Here is a 25813-nt window from a genome sequence, read left to right on the forward strand (position 1 = left end):
CAATTCTCTTTGTTGCCCAGATGTAGTAGAATTGTATAGATGTGAGATATTTTGCTAACTCTTAACCTCTCTCATTCTGAGCACCATTTATGATAGCATCTCTTCTTAATAATTTTAGTTTTTAACTCCCATACTGTTTAATTGCATCCAACTTTTTCTCAAGTAAAATTTTTAACCCTTTTTAATAATAAATTTCTTTGCAGTTCTCCCCATCCTTTTGTATATCAGAGAAACATTAAATCATCTTAACATTGGTTCACTTACAACTTTGAAACATTATTTAACTTTCATATTATCACAATTTTAAAAAACTTTGTAATGCATTGCAACTATGCTATAGTAAGTATTTATTAACTGTAGCACCCATAAAGATAAGACAAACGTATGAGCTTGGCATAATTTACTCATGAGGAAACAGATGTATTTCATATGATCAACTCTTTTACAGCTACTAATGAAGCATAATTTTAAAATATTTTGAGATTTTTGGGTCTTTTTTTTAGTTTTTTGCTATCTGAAGTTACATTTGGAATTGATATGACATTTATTTTACTCTTTGAGCCCTGAAGGCATACAATATTCCCGGATGTTGATTCTGAACATTGATGTTCGTACAGTTTGACAGGTGGTAGCTATCTTAGATAGAGCAAGTTACACCAGACCACATACCTTTTGTCACATTCAAAATAGGAAAAATAGTCATTTCCTTCCTATGAATGTTGCAGGAAGTAAATGGCCTGCTGTTTCTAAAACATCTACAGCAGTTTCTGACATAAGCACTACAACTCTAGGGTTTTAGATGCCTACATTATTGTGACTAGTTCTATTGCCATTTTATATTTTACTTTGAAATTGACTTATCTGTAATTTACTTGCAATTTGTAGTTTGTCTTTCTTTAATCCTGATTCCCCAACTCTTGACTGGATACTGCTATACCACCTGCACATTATTTATCCTTTTTCTGTCTCCTTAAGTTATATATATATATATGTTTCTAGTCTTTGAGTTTATTCCTTTTATAGGAGTTATATTTTTATAGGATATATGTCCAATTGGTACTTATTTATTTTGGTTTAGGGGCACACTCATTGGTGATCAGGGCTGACTCCTGGCTCTGAATTCAGAGATCATTACTCCTGGATGTACTAAGGGGACCACGTGCAAGAGAAATACATTAACCCCTGTATCATCTCTCTGATCCTTGGGTTTATCCTTTTAACAATAATTGATTTATTATAAGAATGTGTATAACATTTGTACTTGAAATATTGGGAGGACTTATCACCACTTTGGTTGCATTTATGTCCTCCTTCCTATCCTAAAACTCCTTGAATTGTGATGAAATATGTCATTCCCTTGTCGAAATTTTTGAGGTAACAGATGCAGAAACAGTGAATCACCAAAGTAGTAATTAGTAAAAGTTTGTTGTGTACACACAAAAAGTATGCAAATGAGGAGCTTACAAACTAAAACAGGAGCATGGCTATATCCATGTATATTGTTATTAAGACACTAACATAGAGTCAATACAGGGATTATATTCTTCAAAATGACTAGATATCAAACTAGAGCTTTCTTAAAAGATAGTTAGAAATTACTTCATCCATTTGTTAAAACAGTTGGAGTTTTATTTGCGATTTTCAGAGACAAAAGCAAATAGCTGATGCAAGTCAAGTTAGTCTTGTCAAAGACACAAAAGCAGAAACCTCTCTGACTGCAGAGATAGCACAACAGGCTGAATGCATGCTGTGTGTACAGGAGGCCCAGTGGGTTCTGGTGTGGCAGGAATCTTGAATAGTTTCAGGACACCACAGACTTCAGGAAAAACTGCTTTAATAGGTGTACTGGCAGAGACCTTGGCAGGATTCACACTTGAACCCCAGATGACAATTCATTTCTCTCTCGTACCCTAAGCATGCAGACTGACAGAAGCAGAGGCAAAAGCCAAGTTATAGTTACCTTTAATTCTAATACTTCAAAGCCAAGGAACCGACTCACTTCTGCTGGGGGCCTTTGTGGTCATAGTCTGCTGCAGTTTCTCACAAAGGGTGGCAAACCGAGCATTTCTCAGATCAGGAAATTGAGGAAACTAGAAGCAACCCTGGGTTGGTTGGCAGAAGTCTCTGCAATCAGTCTAAGTCCCTGCAGCCTCCTGCCATATCAGCACCACATATGGTCCCCCAGCACCACCTGGACAATGCCTGAGCACAGAGCTGGGAGTAACCTCTGAATACCACCTGCCAGGTGTGGCCCAAAGCTAAAACGAAGCTAAAAATGAAGCTAATTGCTTTGTTTTTTGCTTGCTCAGGGAATTGTCCAATTTGGTCTAAAGATAGATATAGATATACATATATTTTTTATAAATTTAAAAAATTATTAACACCAGTTCATTTGGTAAAAATATTTAAGACTTAACATGCCCTAAAACCTTTATGATTTTCAAAAATAATAGCACAGCGGGTAGGGCGTTTGCCTTGTACGCAGCCGAATATAACTTAGTGCTGACATATTTAATACGTTTGTACTGATACATTCAGTTTCAATTGTTTATCCACAAGGCAGCTAACACACTGTCTGTCTCCATAAACAACACAGGTCAGAGAATGGTTTGCTATTGAGAAATAATTCTACCGTAGCATTAGATCAGCATTTGCTGCACACAGCCCTTCTTGTTTCTTTCTTCACTCAGGTTCAAATAGGGTAATATTACAACCTGCTACTCTGTCACTAGTGACCTTCTGCTATATTGCGTTTTGTACTTAATAATGCTACATTATAAATATAGCATTGCACTGTAGGAACTGTCTTCCCTTTGTTCATCAAGTGCTGGAGCAGGCACCAGTAATGTCTCCACTGTGAGACTTGTTGTTACTGTTTTGGCATATTGAATGTGACTTGGGGAGCTTGGCAGGCTCTGCTGTGAGGGCAGGATACTCTTGGTAGCTTGCTGGGCTCTCCAAGAGGGACGAAGGAATCGAACCCAGGTTGGTCTCATGCAAGGCAAACACCCTACCCGTTGCCCTATCTCTCCGCCCCATTATAAATTTAACTTCATAAAATTATCAATAGCACATCAACTTACATAGCCTTAAAACATTTTGTAGAGGGGTCAGAAAGAGAGCTCGAAGGATCAGTGGATCTCCTTTTCATGCAGAAGGCCTAGATTGGATCCCTGCCATTACACGGTCCTCAAGTACCTGCAGAAAGTGACCCCTGGGCAGTGCATCAGAAGTCACCCCTTAGCACTGCCAGATGTGACTCTAAAATAAACAAACAAAAGAACCTAGTGTTTTAGAGACAGAGAGGTTCAGAACAGAAAACCCGATTCACTGGCACAGTTTCCAGATTTATTTATGAGTCTTTGGATCATGGCTAGTTAATGAATTTATATGGCGCTAGAGGCAGCTCATGGGTGTGACTGCCAGGCTCCAGGAAGAATAGGAGGATGGGGAGAGGTTGCCCATTCCCGACTCCATGAAAACCTGTTAGATTTTGGTCACAAAACCCACATACCTGAGTTTTTGATCCTCACTGAGCTGGAGTGATAACACAGTGGTAGGGCGTTTGCCTTGCACAGAGCCAGGTTCGATTCCTCTGCCCCTCTCAGAGAGCCCAGTAAGCTGAGAGTATCTGGCCCACACGGCAAAGCCTGGGAAGCTACCGAGAGTGTCTGGCCTGCATGGCAAAGCCTGGAAAGCTACCCGTGAGGTATTCAATATGCCAAACACAGTAACAACAAGTCTCACGATGGAGACGTTACTGGGCCTGCTCAAGCAAATTGATGAACAACGGGAGGACAGTGCTACAGTGCTACAGTGCTACTCATGGATGATGCTCATCCAAGGTCGGCTCTGAGCATGACAGTAATCGGGTTCTGGAGGTTTTCCAGCTGCCAGAGCTCTGGGTGGCAGGACTCATGTCCCACTCCAGGGGGTCTGGATGAGACTCAGCCTGGCAAAGGGTCTGGAGGCATCTCTGCAGTGGAGCCTGGTAGTCACACCCATGAACTGCCTCTGGTGCCATATAAGCTCATTAACCAGACATGATCCAGAGACTCAAATAAATCTCAAAAGAAATCAACAAGCCGCAGAGATGCTTCCAGACCCCAAAGTCACCATTCAGTTAAAAATTGAACTCTATTTGCATTACCCCATTCAGAATTTTAGAATTTCTGGAGTGCCTGGCTGTGCAACATTCCACATTCTATACCACTAATATCCTAGGAGTAGCACACCACATTGATACAAGGCAACCATTGTCTATTAAGAATATTTTAACACCAAGACTTAATCTATAACAATATGTTATTAATCTCTCATCACGATCATGATCATCCTGTTGTTCGTCGATTGCTTCGAGCAGGTACCAGTAATGTCTCTTTCCTAGCCCTGATATTTTAAAAGAGCCATATTCAATGCTCTTTCAGGATTAGGAGAATGAGACCCATCATTGTTACTGGTATTTGGCATATTGGGTACACCATGGGGAGTTTGCCAGACTCTGTCGTGTGGGCAGGTGACATTCGGTAGCCTGCCAGGTTGTCCAAAGTAAGAATGAGATAATAAGACGTCGCTTCTGGGAGCTGGGTTTTATAACCTCTGCGTTTTAGCCATTGATGGGACCAATCTGGCGCTGGCGGCAGCTAGTGGGTGTGACGCTTACCTACTGGAAGATGGGGGATCTGGGTGGAGAAGGCCCAGTCCCAATCCCAGTAGGCTTGGAGATCTCAGCCCCAGGACCCTGGGTTCCTCTGCCAGTTCCTTCATGCATGAGGCTTGTCCGGACGTGTGGAGAGTGGTTTCAGCATGGCTGTGGCTGGTTCTGGAGGTCTTTGGCTGCTGGGGCTCTGCTGGGGGGAAGGGGAGGAGGGAAACTCAACCTGCCTCCCTCCAAGGGGCCCCAATGAGGACAGCCAGGCGCAGGGGGGAGGAGACTCTCATACAAGGGCTTAATTGCTCCAGGGTGAGAGACAACAATCGTCATACACGTTCTTCTAAGGAAATTTTTTTTATCATTTTTAAGGAATTATTCATAACAAACAATACAAAATAAAGTATTTAGGGTCTGCTATTGGGGCAGGCTTGGGTGGTGGTTGAGAAAATTGGAAATAATGGTGGTGGGAAGGTTTAATGGTGGTAGGATTGGTGTTAGACTATTTAATGTAATGAATCATCATGAACAACTAAAATTTTTTTAACTTAAAAAATTAAAATTAATCTAAACATCTTTAAAAAATAAAAATAAATAAAAGTATCTCCATAACCCCCTCCCCCACCCCCATGCACACATTACATTGTTTTTATTGTTGTTTTGACATCAGGGTGGTGCTCAGTTATAGTGCAACAGATTGAGTTGCATTTACAGGCTTAGCGCATCTTCTTATAAGCAAACACACTCAGAAGTTGGAATCTCAGATCCTCACATGTTAGTTGGGGTTAGAACATTGTTGCTTAGTCCCCAGGACCAGACCACAGGACCATAAGTGCATGAGGGTACCTGGGGGATAAGACTCAGGGTCTAGTGCTTTCGTGGCTGGCATTTTGCCACTTTGGCCATTCCCCAACCCCTGAAAACCTCTTCTGATAAGAGAAAATCAAAATAAATGAAATGGCTTCTCCAAATTATCTAGTTGGGAAGGTGTTGAGTCAGGATATGCTGACATGTCAGAGTATCTTTAGTGTGTTCAAAGTTTACACACAGAATCACATGAACTCTCTTTTTCTACTATCTGTGACTATGACTTGACAGGTTGATCATGCAGAGGGCCAGAGTATTGCAGCAAAGTGTTAAGAGTATAAGACTGTCCAAGATTTACTCAGAGGATCATTGATATCAGGGAAGAGGAAATTAGAAGAGGATTTTTATTTGTATCTGCCCTTCCTAACTCCTTTTCTTTTTCAGAGCTCAACATTTGCATATGAATCCACCTCTGGCAGCTTCTCCAGATTCAAAGTGGCACCTTACATTTTACCAAACTAAAAGATAATGCTTAAATAAGATGATCTCAAGCATTGTTTTGCACATTTCAAGTCAAAGGCTATATGCTAAATTTTTTGCCGTATTTAAAATATTCATATTTTAACTTTAAAATATGGAATTTCCCCTTTAATTCTGTATCCATACTTGAATAGTTGCAGAAATCCACCTCATTTCTTTCTTTGGTGAATCTTGCTTTTAAAAATAAGTGCCATAAAGAATGAATGAGATTAGTCAGACATCTAGTCAATGAAAAAGCTAAATAGTATCCTAAATGTGTGTGGCTGCACATCATTGGTTTTATAGTCTGAAAGAGTTTGTGTGTTATTTGGAATATATAACAACATGATCCTTCTTGGAAAAAATAAACTAAACTTTGCCCTGAATTCCACACAGTGTTAATAGGAGTTGCACATGAGTAAATCAAGACAGAATTTGTGCCCCCCGGCACAACAGAGCATATGTATATATTTGCTCTTCAATCCAATAAGGACTTGAATGCAGAACTACTACCATACAAAATAGAAATGAACTTCAACATAGGGGTAATGGATTTGGTTCGTCAATAAAATAAAACCTTAATAGCTATTTCACTTTCTATTTTGAATGAGTGGAAATTAAGAGAGGCTCTAAATGTTAGATCTTGGTAAATTAGTAAGAATGAATAATTGACTAAAGCAAATCCATTGCATTTTCCATACAAATAAGGTGTTTTTTTTTTAATAATAATGATACCCCTTTCAAGTTACCTCTAAGTGACCTTCTCTTCACTGCTTTCTCCAATCATGTAAAAGATACTTATAGAATGCCTCAGATGTGAAATATGGTATTGCTAGTATCTATGGTGGAAATCTAAACATTAACTCACATGGCTTTTGTTATATTGATGGTAAAAATCTGGAAATAGTATTAGAGGTACATAAAGAATTAAATAACAAGGCACAGTATATTGCAGCAAAATACATTGCAGGATTAACTGAAATTCTAACTACAGATTTGAGGTCCGGGAATCTTTAGAGTTGGGCTATAATTAATGTACATAGCAATGCATCATCATTTCAAAACATCACTTCTTAAACTTATTTCTCTTATATACAAGGAAGCGATATAAGGAATTTATACAAGGTTCAAAGATTCCTAAGAGCAGATGGAAGAACAACTTTAAAACTAACTCTTTTGAAGTTCTGGGCCACACCCAGCAGTGCTCAGGGCTTACTTCTGGCTCTGCACTCAGAATTTATTCCTGCCTGGTTTAGTGACCAAATGGGATGTCAGGGATCCAATTTAAGTTAGCTATGTGCAGGGCAAGGGATGCAGGTGAGGCAGAAGCAGACATGGCAGGTCTCTATGTTCTTTTACATTTTCTGGGTTCTTCAATATTTTTAATAATGATAATATTGAATAATAAAGACACTCAGACTCATTTGGAAAGTAAAAAAAAAATATTGCAAAGTAGAAGAGGAAAGAAAAGTTGCTCCCCAAGTGGAGAGGAACTTAGTATAGGACAAGTTAACTATGGCTCTTCTTGTGATATTTTTTTTTGTGGGGTAGAAAAATCTGGTCTTTGTGTTATAGGGAATGCAGGGAAGTTAAAGATAAGGGTTTTCCTGTTATCCTTTTAAAATGAAAAGTGGGCTCTCAGCAAATGTTACAGAGAATGCAAGCATCTAATAGAACATTGCCTGGCCATTTACCTTAAGCATTTTCCATTATCTTACCCTCCCTGTAGCCTAAACTCTGAGGAAAAATTTTATGATGGACAATTATTAACTCCCTGTTTATCAGGAAAAAGCCCAGGAATTTGCAGGAAGTAAAACAAATCAAAACAAAACAAACAAACAAATAAACAAACAAAAAACCAGGACTGCTTGTATCACCTGGCAAGGGTAAACTGAGACTTTCTCTTTCACAAGAGCCTTATCTACTGTTCCATATCATCTTGATTCCAAAAATATTTTTTTGAGGCAAATAAATGTATGTGACATAATCTTAGTGCCTAAGCTTGAGTCTTCTAACTGAAAGAATAGTAATGATCAGTAACATCTGGCTTCAGACTCTGGATGAATATTATATTTAATAGCTTAAGAGGACACTTATTTCACTCCCTCTAGATCTGATTTTTTGTAGAAAATATTATTTAAGCTATAAAATACATTTTCAAAACAATAAAATTTTTAAATTTCAATATTAGTTTTATACTATAACATTTTGAAATAACTATAACCTAGAACCTGGGTTTTCAGTGTTCTGGAATCTTGTTGTTAAACATGTACTTTGACCCTGTTGTGAGATTATTCTCAACCATATAATAGCTTTTATAGCATCCTTATTAGAACATAGTCAATAATCATATTTAGTGCTGAAATGTCAGTAGAATGAGAAAGGTGCCTGCTTTGCTAGTGCCCAATCTGAATTCATTCTGGGGTACCATATACGGTCCCTCAAGCAACACATGGAGTGATCCCTGAGCACAAAGTCAAGAGTTAACCCTGAGCACAGCTAGATGTGGCCCAAGCACCTATCCCCAACCATATTTAGTGATGCTTATGTTATATATGGCTTAACGAATTTAAAGAAACACATGAAAGTAGGGTGTCTGTTAAATTAAGAAATATCCTGGTTAATGAAACTAATCCCTTATTCTAGTAACTCTGGGTTAAATTTATCAATCATATCAAGTTGGTTCATTATGTCAAAACAAACTTAATAACATTAAAGATTTTTTCTTTTATTACAAAACAGCTATTACCTTCAGGAGATTAGTTGGAATAGGATGTTGATTCAAAGGAGTTGTTTTTTCTGGTCCTTCTCTTAGATTTCTTCTTTTGCTTTCACTGCAGAAGTTCCTAAAGCTGCTTGATAAATTATCACAAAGTTAAGACTTAAAACCACTGAGATATTTATATTTATGTTACAGTTGTGTAGCTAGAAGTCCAAAATGAGTAGCAGTGGCCTGAAATCAAGGTTATATCTGGCCTGTATCTGCTATTCCTTTTCCAACTTACAGAAATTGCTCAAATTCTTTGACTTCTTGCCCCTTCCTTCACTCCTGAAATCAGTGTTTTAGCATTATCAAATCTCTTGGACTCTAACTTTTCTGCCATTCCATTGTTAGGGTCCCTTGTTAGTACATTTAACTCACCAAGATATTTAAGAGTAGTCTCCTTTTACAAAAGTCAGCTGATTAGCAAATAACTCTATCTGTAACGTTAATTTTTACGCTTTATGGAGCATAAAATAGTCACACATTCTAGACATTAAAATTTGAGCATAGTGCACATTTCATTGACCTGCTTTCTAATGTTCTTGTGAGCAATGTTATTTCTCATGTGCTACATAATAATTGAAGGGTAATTAGCAATATGACTAAATAGTAATACTGCCAGTCTCCTTCAGACAGTTTCATCAGATGGTTCAGTTGAGTTAGCTGAGTGGTACATCTTCACACAAATACCTGGCCTTTCGGGGGTTTCTTATTCTATGAATCTAGAGTTTGAAAGATGGTGTATTTGAGGAATATGGGTAGTGTTAATGGTTGACCTTTAGGATTTGGTGTTAGTGTCCTTGGATTAGAATTCTGGCTCCGTGATAAAAATGTTCAGTTTCTTTTGTTTTCCTGCCTCTGATGCAAATTTGTGTGTGTGTGTGTGTGTGTGTGTGTGTAAATACTGCACATGAAAAGTACCGAATAAATAGCCATATGACTGACCTTGTATATTTTATGAAAAAAAAAAGAAATTAAAATTTTTTTTAAAAATTGAGCATATATGAGGGATAGAATTCTACTATAGATGAGATTACATTTTTATGTAAAATTTTAAAAATCATTAGCCTTGTTAGGAATCTATAGCATATTGCTTTCTTAATCAGACTTAGTATCTCCCATACGGTCATTAAAATTGCCTTGACCTTACTGACATTAATATGTCATTCTTTGCTACATCATGATTATATGTTTTCAAAATTTTAACCTCTCCAGCAATCAGTTTGATGTTAGTGGGCCCCACCAGTGACTTAAGCGAAGCAGGGAAGGAATGATGTTCACTTGCTCCTGATCCGCCTCAGCCACCCAGGACACAGGGTTACTGGGTTCTCATCTCAACTCATAGAAAAGAATTTCAGGATTAGACAAGCAGTGAAGTAAAATAGATTTTATTTGGAGGTTTTGAAGGGAAGGAGGGAGAGGAAGTGGGAGAGAGTAGAGAGTAACACACTTAAGAGAGAACCCAGGCTTCTCCAAGGGCTGAGAGAGCCCTATGTATATCCCAGCGTTAGACATGAAAGCATGAAAGGACACATCTCAAGAGTGGAGATGTGGGTGCCACATGTGCTCAGGTGCCACATGTACTCAGCCATGTGTGCATAAGGTCAAGCAGCTCATGGACTCAGGCAGTGTATTCGCATCCTTCCTTTGTTCAAGGTGGCTTGTATAGTTTTTTTCCAATCTGCCCCTATGTGAGGCTTTTACATAAGTAAAAGTCCATTGCTAAAGAGGTTACCAAGGGGGGTAGAGTTGGGAATGGTGATGGTCTTCCTTGAAATTCCTTTTCTGCCCTTTTGTTCCTGCTGGAACTTCTCTTGGTCTGTTGCTGGCAATAGGTGAAGGTATTATCGGGCCTTTGTTCCTGTTTTCTGCAAGGTTGGCTTTCACAACTTCAGGGCTATTACTCCCCAGGAAATTTACTCCCATTCACTTGGGTAAGGACCTTCCCTACCTGTCAATTTGACAGAGTATTCTCACATCAACCCCAACATATTACCAATAAAGGGAGTAAAAGACGTTTGAACAAATGCTACCTTATTATTTATACACAACAGAATACTGTGCTGCTATAAGAAGTGACAAAATCATGCAGTTTTTGGATGGATATGGAGGCTATCGTGCTGAGTGAAGTGAGAACAAGAGGGACAGATACAGAATGGTCGACCTCTCTCATATGTGATATGTAAAGAAACATAATGCACTGTAGTACTGTAGCACTGTCCTCCCATTGTTCATTGAATTGCTTGAGCGGGCCCAGTAACATTGTGAAACTTGTTACTGTGTTTGGCATATGAAATACGTCACGGGTAGCTTGCCAGGCTTTGCTGTGTGGGCAAAGAAACATAATAATGGAAAAAACTATGTCCAAAGGCAACAGAACATGAAAACTGGTCCATAGAACTGATCATACTATGGTGAGAGTGTCAGAGTGCCAGGGAGATTTTTTTTTGAGGGATACTATGATGGACATTGATGGTGTTGAAATAGTGTATGCATAAAACGCTATCATGAATGCTATTATAAATCTGTGCCAAAAATTAAAAACAAATTTTTAATTATTTGGTTTCATACTTTGTTCCAAATTCCATCATTTTATCTAAAGTTTCGACTTAAACTGTGTTCATAATTTTGACTATTAATGTATTTAATTATCAGAGATTGAACCCAAGTCGACTACATGGAAATGAAGTGTCTTCACTCCTATACTAACTTCTGAATATAGGATATGGCTGAAAATAAAAAATAAATAACAAAAGATTCTTATCAAAATAATGCCCAATGACAAGGAAAATCTTTCCAAAAATAGAATCAGAAACGTTGGTCAGATAAGTTATATGATTACAAATATAAATTATTATTAATATTAAGTAATTTTATGAATTATCTGATATTACTAGAGAGGGGAGTTTCTTTTTTTACATTTTCTACATTACCCATTATATGTCAGAGTGAATCTAAGCCCTGAGTTGCATTATCAAGGGAGTTCAGGGACTCTCTCCTTGGGGGTCATAAATATAGTTTTCCATCTGCTGGAAACTGTTTAGGTGAAACACGCCTGAAGTCAGGGGCTGGATCAGATGATCTCTGGGGGTCCCTTCCAGTCTTTTGAGTCTTTGAGAGAAATTTCTAATCTGCATGTTAATGAGTACTTTAAATTTGTATTCTGGTTCCTTGAAGATAATTACTAGAAACACTAAGCAGAGTATTTCTAAATGCCTGTTTGAAAGAAGAAAGAGGAAAAAGGAGGGGTCCCTCACAGGATTCATTTTGAAAAGAGAAAAAGAAGTAACAAAATGTGAGCCATGTGATATAAAGAAGGAAATTACCTGAGAAGGTACAATGGTTCCTATCAGTGGTCTTGCAATGTCTGAGAAAGTCCAAGGCTACTGCTTCTTCTTTCTGTTCTGATGTCTTGCTGTGTGACTTAGGGCAAGTCGCTTGACCTTAGTTTATTCATCTGAAAACACAAGACCCCAGTTGTGCTCTATTACCTGACTTATGTCAAGTTGCAGAAGAATTAAATGAAGAATAGAATTGCATTTGGGGCTTCACCACAACTTCTGCAATGACAGATGGGAGTCATGAGTTAGGTTAGCCCCTGCACTTCATTAACTGAGAGGGCAAAAAGTGAATGACATGGATGAACGAGGACCCTTTGGAAACCTCTAAGAAATATAAATTTGGGTATAAGGCAATTAATGAGTATGGTAAATTTTTTATTTCTGCATCATCAAAAATCAATTTCTTGTATGTGACAGTTTCTTATAAGTGCAATTGTATAACTAAAAATTTGACCTTAGAAGGAAACGAGGAAAAAACATGCTAGTTTAGCCAATATATCTTTTTCTAGTACTTAATTTTTAAAGAGAACATATTTATTAATATTTGTGTATATAAACTTTAGAAATAAGAGAAAATGTGTGAATTCAAATTATTTTTCTCCCATTTCTTTACCCACAGTTTTTACATTTATCTAAACGTTCATAGTTTTTTAACACAAAATGTGGTATATCCTAGGTGACAAACCTGACAAGGCTCTAAACTTGACACACAGATTTAAATGCTTGCTTAGCTCATGATATTTTCAAAATTATATTTTTCGCACCAAAAGTTACTACTTATTTTTAACAAACATGAAATCAAACGAGAAAGGAATTAAATTTGTACATTAGACAGAAAATAATGCTTTCCAAAATAAAAAAAAATTACATTTCTGATACACATTTTAGAGACAGTAAATTACAAATTTAGAAAAAAAAACACTAAGATGACATAGGGATGAAGTAAAATTATGCTTATAATCAAGCTGAAGCATCAAAGCAAGATAATATCTCCGAGCACAACTAATAACTATTACTATGTTTTAATATGCTATATTTTCCCATTAAATTGAAAGATCTTGCTCCGTTCGAATCAGGTAGTTGGCATTTTGATTAGAGACTGCAATTATATGCTGCCTTTTGTTCTTGAACATTAAAGAGAGGGCAGGGATATCACAGGAAATGCATGAGGTTTGGGGAATCATAAATTCTGGTTCTGATTCTGCTGTTTAGCTGTTAGATGGCATTATACCTTAGTCCCACCATCTGCACAGTATGAATAATCATATTTGAATAACTCACAGGTGTGTTGTAAAGTATAGATAATAAAAAGTTACTCTGAACATCTAAGCATTCTCAGAGCCCAGATAAAGAAAACAAATGTGGTTAAGAAATACAAAACAGGCTCTTTTCCACTCTGGAGAAGACTTTGCTCTCTGTGGAGCATTTCTCTCTCTCTCTCTCTCTCTCTCTCTCTCTCTCTCTCTCTCTCTCTCTCTCCTCTCTCTCTCTCTCTCTGCCCTAACATTTCTCTAAGTAAATTTCTTTCAATCACACTGGTGTTTATCTTTTCTTTTTTCACTCTTTCATCTCCTCTTGAAATTCTTTTCTGTAAGGGAAGGCAAGTTTCCTGGAATGCCTGTTCTGAGCTTGTTAGAGGAACAAACATAATGTGGCAAAGAGGAGTGAGAAATTCTTAGCACTTGTTGGATTTAAAGGAAAATGGCTTTTCTGGTCAAAAAGGGTTTCACTTCCACAGGAATAAAGGAATTTCATGTTCTGCTGGATTAGCAGTTACTCCCTGATCTTTCTATCCCTGAAAATGGTGACCATAGTGGAGGACAAGGTGAATTTCTAAATTAACTAGTACAAACAGTCTGTGGCAGGAGAGCATCTAGAAAAGGACAAAGCTCTTTAGGAAATATGCAAGAGTTAATCACTCCACCTAGCCACTTCTGGCCAAATACAGGACCTTCCAGATGTGGTTATAAACCTCCAAGTCGCTGTTATTTTTCTAATCCAGAGAGATCTAGTACAGCATCTCTAAGAAAACTTTACAGAGACAGTAAATTACAAATTTAGAAAAAAAACTCTAAGATGACATAGGAATGAAGTAAAATTGTGTTTGTAATCAAGCTGAAACATCAAAGCAAGATAATATCTCTGAGCACAACTAATAACTATTACTATGTTTTAATATGCTATATTTTCCCATTAAATTAAAATTTTAATTTTTCTTTTCACTGCATTCAAATTCTCAGACTATGCACTTTTAAGGTGTAAATCACCCTTGTCACTCCAATTAATATCGCTACTGATTTTACTTGAGATGCTACAAAGCAAATTTTTTTTTGTTTATTTTTTTTCCCTTTATTTTATTTTATTTTTTTTTACAGTTGTAAATTTACAATTTTTTGTGCTTTGGTTTCAATTATACAATGATCAGATACCCATCCCTCCACCAGTGCCCATTTTCCACCACCATGGATAATATCCCTCCCAACCCCATCCCCCCACCCCCCCTGTCTCTGTGGCAGGGCAATCCCCTGTGTTCTCTCTCTCCTTTTGGGTGTTGTGGTCTGCAAAAGAGGCATTGAGTGGCAAACATGTTCAGTCCATAGTCTACTTTCAACATGCATCTCCCCTCCTGGGAGGATCCTCCAAACATCCTTTATTTGGTGCTCCCTTCTCTATCTGAACTGCCCTTTCCTCTAGGATACCCGGCTGGCCTCGAAGTTATGGAGCAATCCTCCTGGTGCTGATCTCAGCTACTCTTGGGTATTAATCTCATACTTTGTTACTTATTATCCCCCAGATGAATGCAATCTTTTTATGTCTATCCCTCTCTTTCTGACTCATTTCGCTTAGCATGATACTTTCCATATTGTACCACTTGTATGTAAATTTCATGACTTCATCTTTTCTAACAGCTACATAGTACTCCATTGTGTAGATGTGCCAAAGTTTCTTTAGCCAGTCATCTGTTATTGGGCATTCAGGTTTCTTCCAGTTTCTGGCTATTGTAAAGAGTGCTGCAATGAACAAACAAGTGCAGATGTCACTTCGACTATACAGTTTTGCCTCTCTGGGATATATTCCCAGGAGTGGTATTGCTGGGTCAAATGGGAGCTCAATTTCTAATTTTTTGAGAATCGTCCATACTGTTTTCCAGAAGGGCTGAACCAGTGGACATTCCCACCAACAGTGAAGGAGTGTCCCTTTCTCGCCACATCTGCGCCAGCATCGGTTGCTTTTGTTCTTTTGAATGTGGGCCAGTCTCTGAGGTGTGAGATGGTATCTCATTGTGGTTTTGATCTGCATCTTCCTGATGATTAATGATGTAGAGCATTTTCTCATGTGCTTTTTTGCCATTCGGATTTCTTCTTTGAGAAAGTTTCTGTTCATTTCATTGCCCCATTTTTGGATGGAGTTGGATGTTTTCTTCTTGTGGAGTTTAACCAGTATTTTGTATATCCTGGATATCAACCCCTTGTCAGATGTGTATTCGGTGAATATCCTTTCCCATTCTGTAGACTGTCTTTGTATTTTGGTCACTGTTTCTTTGGAGGTGCAGAAGCTTCTTAGTTTAAGATAGTCCCATTTATCTATCTCTGTTTTCACTTGCTCGGCCAGTGGCGTGGCATCTTTGAAGATACCATTAGCTTCAATGTCATGGAGGGTTTTGCCAACTTTATCTTCAATGTACCTTATGGTTTCTGGTCTGATGTTGAGGTCTTTAATCCATTTTGATCTTACTTTTGTACATGGTGTTAGGCAGAGTTCTGAGCCTATTTTTTTGCATGTAGCTGTCCAGTGATGCCAACACAATTTATTAAAGAGGCTTTCCTTACTCCACTTCACATTACTTGCACCTTTATCAAAGATTAGATGAGCATATGATTGAGGGGAGATGTCAGTGTATTCAACCCTGTTCCATTGGTCTGCAGTTCTGCCTTTGTTCCAGTACCATGCTGTTTTAATTATTACTGCTGCTACAAAGCAAATTTGATGAACTTTGTAATAGAGCAAGCACCTAGTTTTACTTACTAGAAAACTATTTCAAGATACAGAAAATGTCATCATTAACCCCCCAAATCACCCAAGGTAGTGACTTTTAACAATGTATTAGCAGGGCTAATGAAACGGTTCAGTGCATATATCTTGCATATATTAATTCATATGTATGATCCTTTTTTTAATGTAGGAGTACTGCTATTTATTCAGCCATTGATTAAGCTAATTGAATTGAGCATGAACTCCACATTACCTTTTTTAAATTCAGAATGTTAATTTTATTATTATTATTATTATTATTATTATTATTATTTTTAATCACCATGAGATAGCACAGTGGGTAGGGCATTTGCCTTGCACGCAGCCAACCCGGCTGCCCCGAGTTCAATTCCTCCACCCCTCTCTGAGAGCCTGACAAGCTACTGAGAGTATCTCACCCTCACGGCAAAGCCTGGTAAGCTACCTGTGCCATATTCGATATACCAAACCCAGTAACAATAAGTCTCACAATGGAGATGTTACTGGGCCCACTGAACAAATTGATGAACAACGGGAGGACAGTGCTACACCATGAGATACAGTTACAAAACTTTCCTGTTTGGGTTTCAGTCATATGATGATTGACCATCCAACCCTCTACTAGTGCACATCTTCTACCACCAAGGACCCCAGTATCCGCCTCCATCCCACCCCTCTCCCTGACTCTGTGAGAGACAATCTCCCCTATACTCTCTTTTGTATTGTGTGTTATGAATAGCATAATTCATAATTCTATGGATTTCTAAAATTTTAAATAATTAGGGTCTGGAGAAATCCCTGCAGTGAGCTGCTCTGTTTGGAGATTCTTTTGTGTGTCTCTGCATCATGGCTGTTAAGGAGCTCAAGTAGCAGCTGGAGACAGTTTGTGGGCTTGACCTCCAGGGTCCCATGGGAATGGGGGGATGAGAGGGACTGGCCCATCTGCTATCCCTTGAGGCCTGGAGTTTGTCTCACTGAACCCACGTACCTGCACTTCTCATTGGGTTCTGGAAGTTGGCGGCTGCCAGGGATTTTAGGGGCATTTGGAGGGACGATGCCTGCCCCTATCTGAGGCATCCCCATGAAGTTGACCTGGCTTAAAGTCCAGAGGCATCTCTGCAGAGAGCTTCTCAGTTTGGAGATTCTTTTGTATGATCCTTTCTAAGGGTAGGTATGATCCCTTGTGCTACCATAATAAAGTATGCTATTAAATGTTTTCTTTTTATTTTTAGTGAGAGAAAGACAGTTCAGTCACTTTGTTGTTGTTGCTTCAAGCTTGAGAGAACATTTGCTACTGTATTAGTGCACAAACACCCTTTTCTCTGAATTCTTTTATTTACCATGAAAGAAACAATGATTGTAAAAGCATTCTTTTTGGAGGTTGTTTTTGAACTCATTTTATTGTATGACTTTCTGGAAGGATTTTGCTCTCATTTTCTTAGCCACTGTTTTTAAAATACCATATTCCTGTAGTTTCTTGCTAAGGAAATATACACACACAAAAATTGCATAGTCTAGTTAAGTTCAGAAAGTCAAGTGAAGAGATTTCACGAATGGCTAGTCAAAATTGTTAAAATTGTGCAGAGTGGATGAAAAGGAAGAATACAAGTACAGGGTTATTTTATTTTCTGACTCTATTAAGTGGCATTCTGAAGTACAGTTTCATTAATGTAGAGGCAGAAGCCAAAATACTTTAAGAATCAAGTGATGGTGAGAAATGGAATTAACAAGTACAGAATCATGGTCACGGTCCTTCTGCTGTTCATCGATTTTCTTGAGCGGGCCCAGTAATGTCTCCGTTATGAGACTTGTTGTTACCGTGTTTGGCATATTGAATACCTCATGGGTAGATTGCCAGGCTTTGCTCTGCGGGCCAGATACTCTCGGTAGCTTGCCTGGCTCTCTGAGAGGGGCGGAGGAATTGAACCTGGCTTGGCTGGGAGGCTGCACGTGAGGCAAACACACTACTGCTGTGCTATCGCTCCAACCCAACAGATTGTTGTCGTCGTTGTCCTCCCGTTGTTCATCGATTTGCTCGAGCGGGCCCAGTAACCTCTCCATTGTGAGACTTCTTGTTACTGTGTTTGGCATATTGAATACTCTCAGTAGCTTGCCAGGCTCTCCAAGAAGGGTGGAGGAATCGAACCTGACTCGGCCAGGCTGGCTGTGCGCAAGGCAAATGCCCTACTGCTGTGCTAAACCCAACAGGAACAGAATATATTTTAAATTTTTGTAAATTAAAAAAGGTGTAGATTGGAGCTGGAGAGACAGTATAGTATGGGTACTTGCCTTGCATGTGGCTGACCAGGGATTGACGCCTGATACACCCTAGGGTCCCTTGGGTCTTGCCAAGAGTAATCCCTGAGCTCAGAGTCAAACTCACTAAGTATCACTAAGCAGGCCCCCCAAAACAATTAACAAATGCATAGATTGTTTTCAAGAGACTTGAACTACAACAGCACAACTTATAATGGTGTGTGTGTGTGTGTGAGTGTAGTAGTAGTAGTAGTAGTAGTAGTAGTAGTAGTAGTAGTAGTAGTAGATCCAGAAAGCTTCTTTGAGTTAGTATATTCTAAGATGCTTATGGATAATTTATGTACAAGTGGTACAACATGGAAAGTATCATGCTAAGCGAAATGAGTCAGAAAGAGAGGGATAGACATAGAAAGATTGCATTCATCTGGGGGATATAAAGTAAAAAAAGGGAGACTAATACCCAGGAATAGCTGAGATCAGCACCAGGAGGATTACTCCATAGCTTAGAGGCCAGCCAGGCATTCTAGGGGAAAGGGCAGCTCAGATAGAGAAGGGAGCACCAAATAAAGGATGTTTGGAGGATCCTCCCAGGAGGGAAGATGCATGTTGAAAGTAGACTATGGACTGAACATGTTTGCCACTCAAAGCCTCTTTTGCAGACCACAACACCCAAAAGGAGAGAGAGAACACAAGGGATCACCCTGCCACAGAGGCAGGGTGGGATGGGAGGGATGGGGGTGGGAGGGATATTATCCATGGTTGTGGAAAATGGGCACTGGTGGAGGGATGGGTATTTGATCATTGTATAATCTAAACCCAAGCAAAAAAAAAAAAAAGAATGTAAAGTCAGGCAAATTGGAAAGAAAGTTGGCAACATACATCAAAAAAAAAAAGATAAAATATTTGCATGCACTGTACAAGGACTTCCTGTAATCCTTACCCTAATTAATTTTGGATGGGTGATTCAAACCATTAGTAGTTTAAAAAAAAACAGTAGTTTTAAAAAAATCAGTAGTTTTTTTTAAAAAAATAATGTATAGTTTTGTTTTTTAATTTGCACCCTCAAACCTTCAAAGATTATAGCTTATCTTGTGGTTAAGGCAACTAATACTATTTTGGGGGTTTACTCAGTCTTCAGTTTGAAATAGTTCAGATAATTTGGAATTGTTGGGTTGTAAATAGAAAAGACAAAAAAATTCTATTCATTTTGACTACTTTATAGTAGGAAGTGATCAAAAGGGACAGGGAACATATTCCCAGTGAGCATATTTATAATAACATGAGATTTTTAGTGTCAATGTAGAGATGAAAGATGGTACCATTATTATTTGTTAGACTTAATGGAAGTCTAGCTACGTCATAATCATTTGGGATAATAATTTATGTCACAGATTGGTAGGGAAAGAGAAAAATATAGAGTTCATATTTAGAAAGAACAGTAGATCTGTCTCTTAAATTTTAGTGAAAGAAAAAGGCTTGGATTAGCTTTATGAAAATGTAAACAAGTGTGTTAAAATATAAATCGCTTACTTATTACACCTCAATTCTCTAAGTAATTGAGAATGTGAAGTCATCTATTCAGAAAGAAGTTAATGGGTAAAAATTTAAATAGAGAAAAAATAGAGAAGTTTTAGAATAGCCACTATGCTGAATTTCCTAAGAATCAACAATATCTTGTTGTTTCTAAAATACAAGTTTTCCTAGCATTTTAAATACCTGAGGGTAACTTACAATCATCGCTATCTAAGTCTTGATGTAATTGCAATACACAACACACACAGGAACCCATTTATGGCTATTCCTATTGTCACTTAAATTGAGTTATGTGCATCACTGAAAATGTCATCAGAAAGATTACTTTGATTCAGTACTGAAACAATATTATTTTTGACTCAGAAAGGCATGGAGACAGAGCAGTGGGGCATGCATTTGATATTAATAAAGCAAATATTCATCAGAGGAGGAATGAGCACAATTTTATAATTTCTTTCCAAAGTCAGCCAAAAGCTTTAATGAGATCTAGCTATATAAAATTTTTATATATTCATTCCCAAGACATTTGCCAAAAGATCGGCTATCATATAGCAAGCAATGCAACTGAAATCAAGAAGGGAAATTGCCACATACCTTGGAATAGAAGAATGAACATTTTTTTTCTTTTTTGGGGGGTCACACCCAGCGATGCACAGGGGTTACTCCTGGCTCTGCACTCAGGAATAACCCCTGGAGGTGCTCAGGGGACCATATGGGACGCTGGGAATCGAACCCGAGTATGCAGCAGCTTGCATGGCAAAAGCCCTGCCAGCTATGCTATTGCTCCAGCCCCGAGAATGAACTTTCAAGCAATGAGAAGTTGGTGTGGCTAACTCAGTTGTAGCACAGGATTCTCTTCAAAGTGTTTGACATCCACTTGTCCGAAAATTCCAGCTAATTGAATAATAGCACTTAACTTCCGAGTAAATGTGATTTGGTTTTAAAAATAAACAGAATAAAGAGTTTTATTAAATCCAATAAAATGGTAAATCCTGAACCTGTGCCACAGTGACTGTGTTTGTGCTTTTCCATTTTGAGTCATAGGCCTGACTCAAATTAGTATTTTGAGTAATAATCATAGTTAGGCTCTGGGTTCATCCACAGCAGTGAATCACTGTCAGAGGTGACTCTGGTCACCTCTGAACACCATGAGACTGAAAACAGGAAGTGAACCCTATAGAAAGTTTTGCTTTCTGTTTGGCATGTAGCACTTGTGCACACTTACACATACATACATAAGTATATATACGTGGATGGAGACTGAACTCAGTTTATGTGTGGTAGGGCTCAAACATTCTGCTGAGGCATTCCACCTAGGACCTCTTACTTTTTGGAACACTCCTTACAGAGTTTATTTCCATCAGCTTGCTAGAGTCCCTCTCTTCAGTTTTTGGTGGAGTTCCTAATCTCCTGACTGTCCCTCCCCAAACTATTTGTCTCTCATTTTTAACTGTACGCTTTTCATGGTGAGCATCCCATCCTGTATATGGGTCATGAATGAAATAAATCCTGTTTCTAAAGTCTCTTGAGTGAGCATTTGTTTTGTTTAGTTTTTACATTCTGGCCAGGTCAAAATCCTGCAATAAATTGACAGGAGTTGGTATGTGTTTTTTTTTCCATGAGATATCTAGAAAGCTGCTGCTCTGTTTCTTTTTAATTTTTGCTTACTTGTGCCACATGTGTGGTGCTCAGGGACACAGAGTTCCGTGAGTATACCTCAATCCTTGTGATACTTGGAAACCATCACCAATCACAAAAACAAATCATCCTGTTAATCGTCGATTGCCTTGAGCAGGCCCCAGTAACATCTCCTTCATCCTAGCCCTGAGATTATATTCAAGGCTCTTTAGGAGAATGAGACCCATAATTGTTACTGGTATTTGGCATATTTGGTACGCCACGGGGAGTTTGCCAGACTCTGCCCTGTGGGCAGGCTACATTCGATAGCCTGCCAGTTTGTCCAAAGTAGGAATGAGATAATAAGATGCCATAGTAAGAGGGACAAAGTCACGCGGGTTCCGGGGCTGAGATTTCCAAACCTACTCGGATTTGGGCTGAGCATCCTCCACCCAGATCCTCCAAATTCCAGTAGGCGGGGGTCACACCCACCAACTGGCCCCCTGGCGCCGTGTAATCCCATCAGCGGCCATCTTATTATGACATCTTGGAAACCATGAGTTCCCACAAATCAAACCTCATTCTCTTTTAGGCAAAGCATGCCATCAACTTGTTTTCCTATCTCTCTGGCTCCCTGAGATTCTTCCTTAGTGAGAGTAAATATTTTAATTTTTTTTAGTGAAGACCTGCTTAGACTTTTAAAAAGTTAAATTTACCAAAATCTTAACTTAGTTGTTCTTGCTGCAAGTATGAGCAGATAACTGCAATGTCATGATTTTCAGTAACAAACCACTTACTCACCATTTGAGAAAGGGTTAGGAAACTTGTTGACTATTGGCATCTACTGGTAAGACTGATGATATGACAGCAAAAACTGCCAAATAGGAGTCTACTATCTAAATAAAAATGTTAAAAAATAGATATTTACTATATTATGAAGAAATATAAAAAGTTACTTTGCGTTAATAATATATTTAGTACCAGGATGTTGACATAAAAACATCATCATGATAAATATTCCAAAAAAGACTAAAAGGAATGGACACTGAAAGAAAATTTATCTTAGGAATTGAGACACAAAAAAGTTAAGTAATCTGCCAGAAGTGATATATTTTTCTCATACTGTTCTTTATATATGTGTATAAAGTTATATTTGGACACGTCTACATTTATAAATAAATCTAAAGCTTTTCAAGAAATATGCACTTTTTTTTTCCTTTTTGGATCACACCCAGTGATGCACAGGGGTTACTCCTGGCTCTGTACTCAGGAATTACTCCTGGCAGTGCTCTGGGGATCATATGGAATGCTGGGAATCAAACCCAGGTTTGCTGCATTCAAGGCAAATGCCCTACCCGCTGTGCTATTTCTCCAGCCCCAAGAAATATACAGTTTTAAAGCTGTCAGTATTTATTCGAGGGGGAGTCTTGGGGATGCTTGGACCTCACCCTGTGGTGCTTGGAGACTATTTTTAACTCAGTATGTGGAGAGTTGCTGGGGTCAGTGGCAGGGGTCCATGGAGGCAGTGGCAGGGGTGGAATCTGGGCCTTTGTGCCATCATGTAGCCCTTTGAGTTATCTCCAATATTCTCTTTTTTTTTTAATGTAGGAGTACATAAAAAAAAAATCTCTTTGATTCCACTGTTCTTCCTGCATTAACATATGCCTCAGAGACCTGGGCCCTACGCAAACAGGATGAGAATGCTATTAGGGTCTCCCAAAGAGGAATTGAAAGAGCTATGCTTGGAATATCACGCTTCACTTAAATGAGAGAAAGAATCCGGAGTTCCGACATCGGTCAACAGTCAAGAATCAGGGACGCTGTCTCGTTTGCCAAGGTGTCAAAAATCAGATGGGCTGGCCACTTAATGAGATTTAGAGACGACCGCTGAACTAGAGCTGTTACCGACTGGATTCCACGGGATATCAAAAGATCGCTTGGCCGCCCACCTACCAGATGGTCAGACTTCTTCATCAAGATCGTGAACGATCAGTTTGAAGCTCTTCATGTTCCCAGAGCGAACAGACGCCATTGGGCTACACTAGCACGCGGCAGGGACAAATGGAGACGTTACTGGCACCCGCTGGAGCAAATCAACGATTAACGGGAAGTCAAGTGATCAAGTGATCAAGTAGGAGTACTGCTATTTATTCAACCACTGATTAGGCTGAGATTGAATTGGGCATAAACTCCACCTTAGTTTTTTTTTCCCCATTTTTTATAATTTTATTTATTGAATCACCGTGAGAGCAGTTACAAAGTTTCGGGTTTAAGTCTCGGTCATACAATGAAACACTCGTACTTCACCAGTGCCCATTATCCACCACCAAAATCCCCAGTAAACCCCCCATGCCACACCCTCCCCCTACCTTCGGGGCAGATGATTTACAAATTACTCTGTCTATATTTTGATTACATTCAACATTTTGACACCACACCCACCATTATTATTTGGGATTTTACCCAAACCCTTAGTTCTGCCGCAAAGGCTAACAGTAGACAATTTGTCTTCTATTGCTGTTTATGAATAACATATGATGTTGCGTGGCTGCAGTAGTGAGTGGCCGCGCGATTTTGAAATTCCTAAATTTTAACAATTAAATCCAGAGGGATTTCTTGCCAAAACCTGCTGTCTCCAACATTCTTAAAAATGAAAATTTTCAGACAGCATTATGTCACAGTTTAATTGACAGATTTTTTTAACGCTCAGAAACATTCCCAGCTTTATTTATTTTTTATTTTAATTCATTTTCTTCCATTTTTTTGTTAAAGCACTATAAATTGCAAAGTTATTCATACTTGGGTTTTTGACATATCTTTATTAAAATTTAAATATTTTACTCTTAAAAATATAAAATAAATAAAATAATGTGTACCCTTCTGAGAGTTGTTAACATCTGTTATTAAATAAAATTTTGTAACAGGTACTTTGCTATGTTATCTGTCAGTTTTTTTTCCTGTGCATTTTCATTCATTCATTCATTTTTGCAACCTGTAGTAAATTTCAGCTTGTTCTAACAATTACACTAAAATATTAGGGATGGAAGACTATTAAGCATAGGCTTATAATTAAAGCATTTACAGACTAGTTAGAATGAAAATAGAAACAAATAGTTATATTAGGTGATAAGAATAATAATACAGGTATAAAAATTATATTATTACAGTATCAGGAGAAATTCACCAAGTTTGCTCATGATACCTTGAGAAAAATAGACAAGAGTTCAGGCTAAATCATGAATACAAGTTCATCAATTAACGGAAATAACATTATTTGAGCAGAAGAAACAAAACATTCAGAGGCAGGGTTGGAGTGATAGTACAGAGTGGTAGGGTATTTGCCTTCCACCAGACCAGGGTTTGATCCTTAGCATCCCAGGATTTTCCCAAACATCATCAGGAATAATTATTGAATGTTGAGCCAGGTGTAATTCCTGAGCATCATTGCAGAGTATCCCCCACTCAAAATATGCAAAGTCCCATTAATAATAAAAGACACTAGAATTGCAGCTGAGAGATTTAGTTTATTTTTGTTTTTGGATCATACCAGGTAGTTTACTGGGCTTGCTTCTTGCTCTTTGCTCAGGGATCACTCCGGGCACAGTTTAGGGGACCATATAGGGTAGTAGGGATTGAACCCAGGATAGTTGCATGCAAGTCAAGTGCTTTACCCACTGTACTAGCTCTCTGGCTCCTGTAGATGAGAAATTTAGAGGGTGAGTTGGGACCAGATTTTAAAATGTCTTATTTGCAAGGAGGAGGAGGTTATAGTAAAAGGAATCACTGGAGATGTTTTGCTAGCATTTGATTTTTTTCAAAATTTTATTTTATTAAAGCACCATTAATTACAAAGTTATTCATCGTTGAGTTTTTGACGTACTATGTTCCAGCACCAATCCCGTTACCAGTATCGACTCCCTCTGCCAGTGTTCCCAGGTTCCCTCTCCTACATCCCCACCCCCACCACAACTCCAGCCTGTCCTCGTGACAAGAACCTTTTAAATTTGGTCGTTAAAATTTGGGTCTTGCGATTTCAGTGTTGTTGACTCTATTGTTTGGATAGTTAGCTCTATTATTTTTTTAGTCACATCTGGCGATGCACAGGGGTTAACTCCTGGCTCTGTATTCAAGAATTACTCCTGGCAATGCTCTGGGGACCATACGGGATGCTGGGAATCGAACCCGGTCGGCTGCATGCAAGGCAAATGCCCTACCTGCTGTGCTATCGTTCCAGCCCCCTCTATCATTTCTTAACACCACCAATGTACCTGAATCCCCTTTATCCTTGTCCCTGATGCTTCTCATTTATTTTTC

At 38.5% G+C, this 25813-nt stretch overlaps 1 non-coding gene across 1 annotated transcript; it reads left to right on the top strand.

Annotated features, from left to right (window-relative positions):
• Positions 1-9250: 9250 nt before the first annotated feature.
• On the top strand, positions 9251-9379 carry LOC130043228 (small nucleolar RNA SNORA19). Its single transcript, XR_008795351.1, has one exon. It is a non-coding gene; the product is annotated as a small nucleolar RNA SNORA19 (small nucleolar RNA).
• The last annotated feature ends 16434 nt before the right edge of the window (positions 9380-25813 follow it).

Source organism: Sorex fumeus, unplaced genomic scaffold (assembly GCF_029834395.1).
Source record: "Sorex fumeus unplaced genomic scaffold, SorFum_2.1 ptg000115l, whole genome shotgun sequence".
Taxonomy (NCBI): Eukaryota; Metazoa; Chordata; class Mammalia; order Eulipotyphla; family Soricidae; genus Sorex; species Sorex fumeus.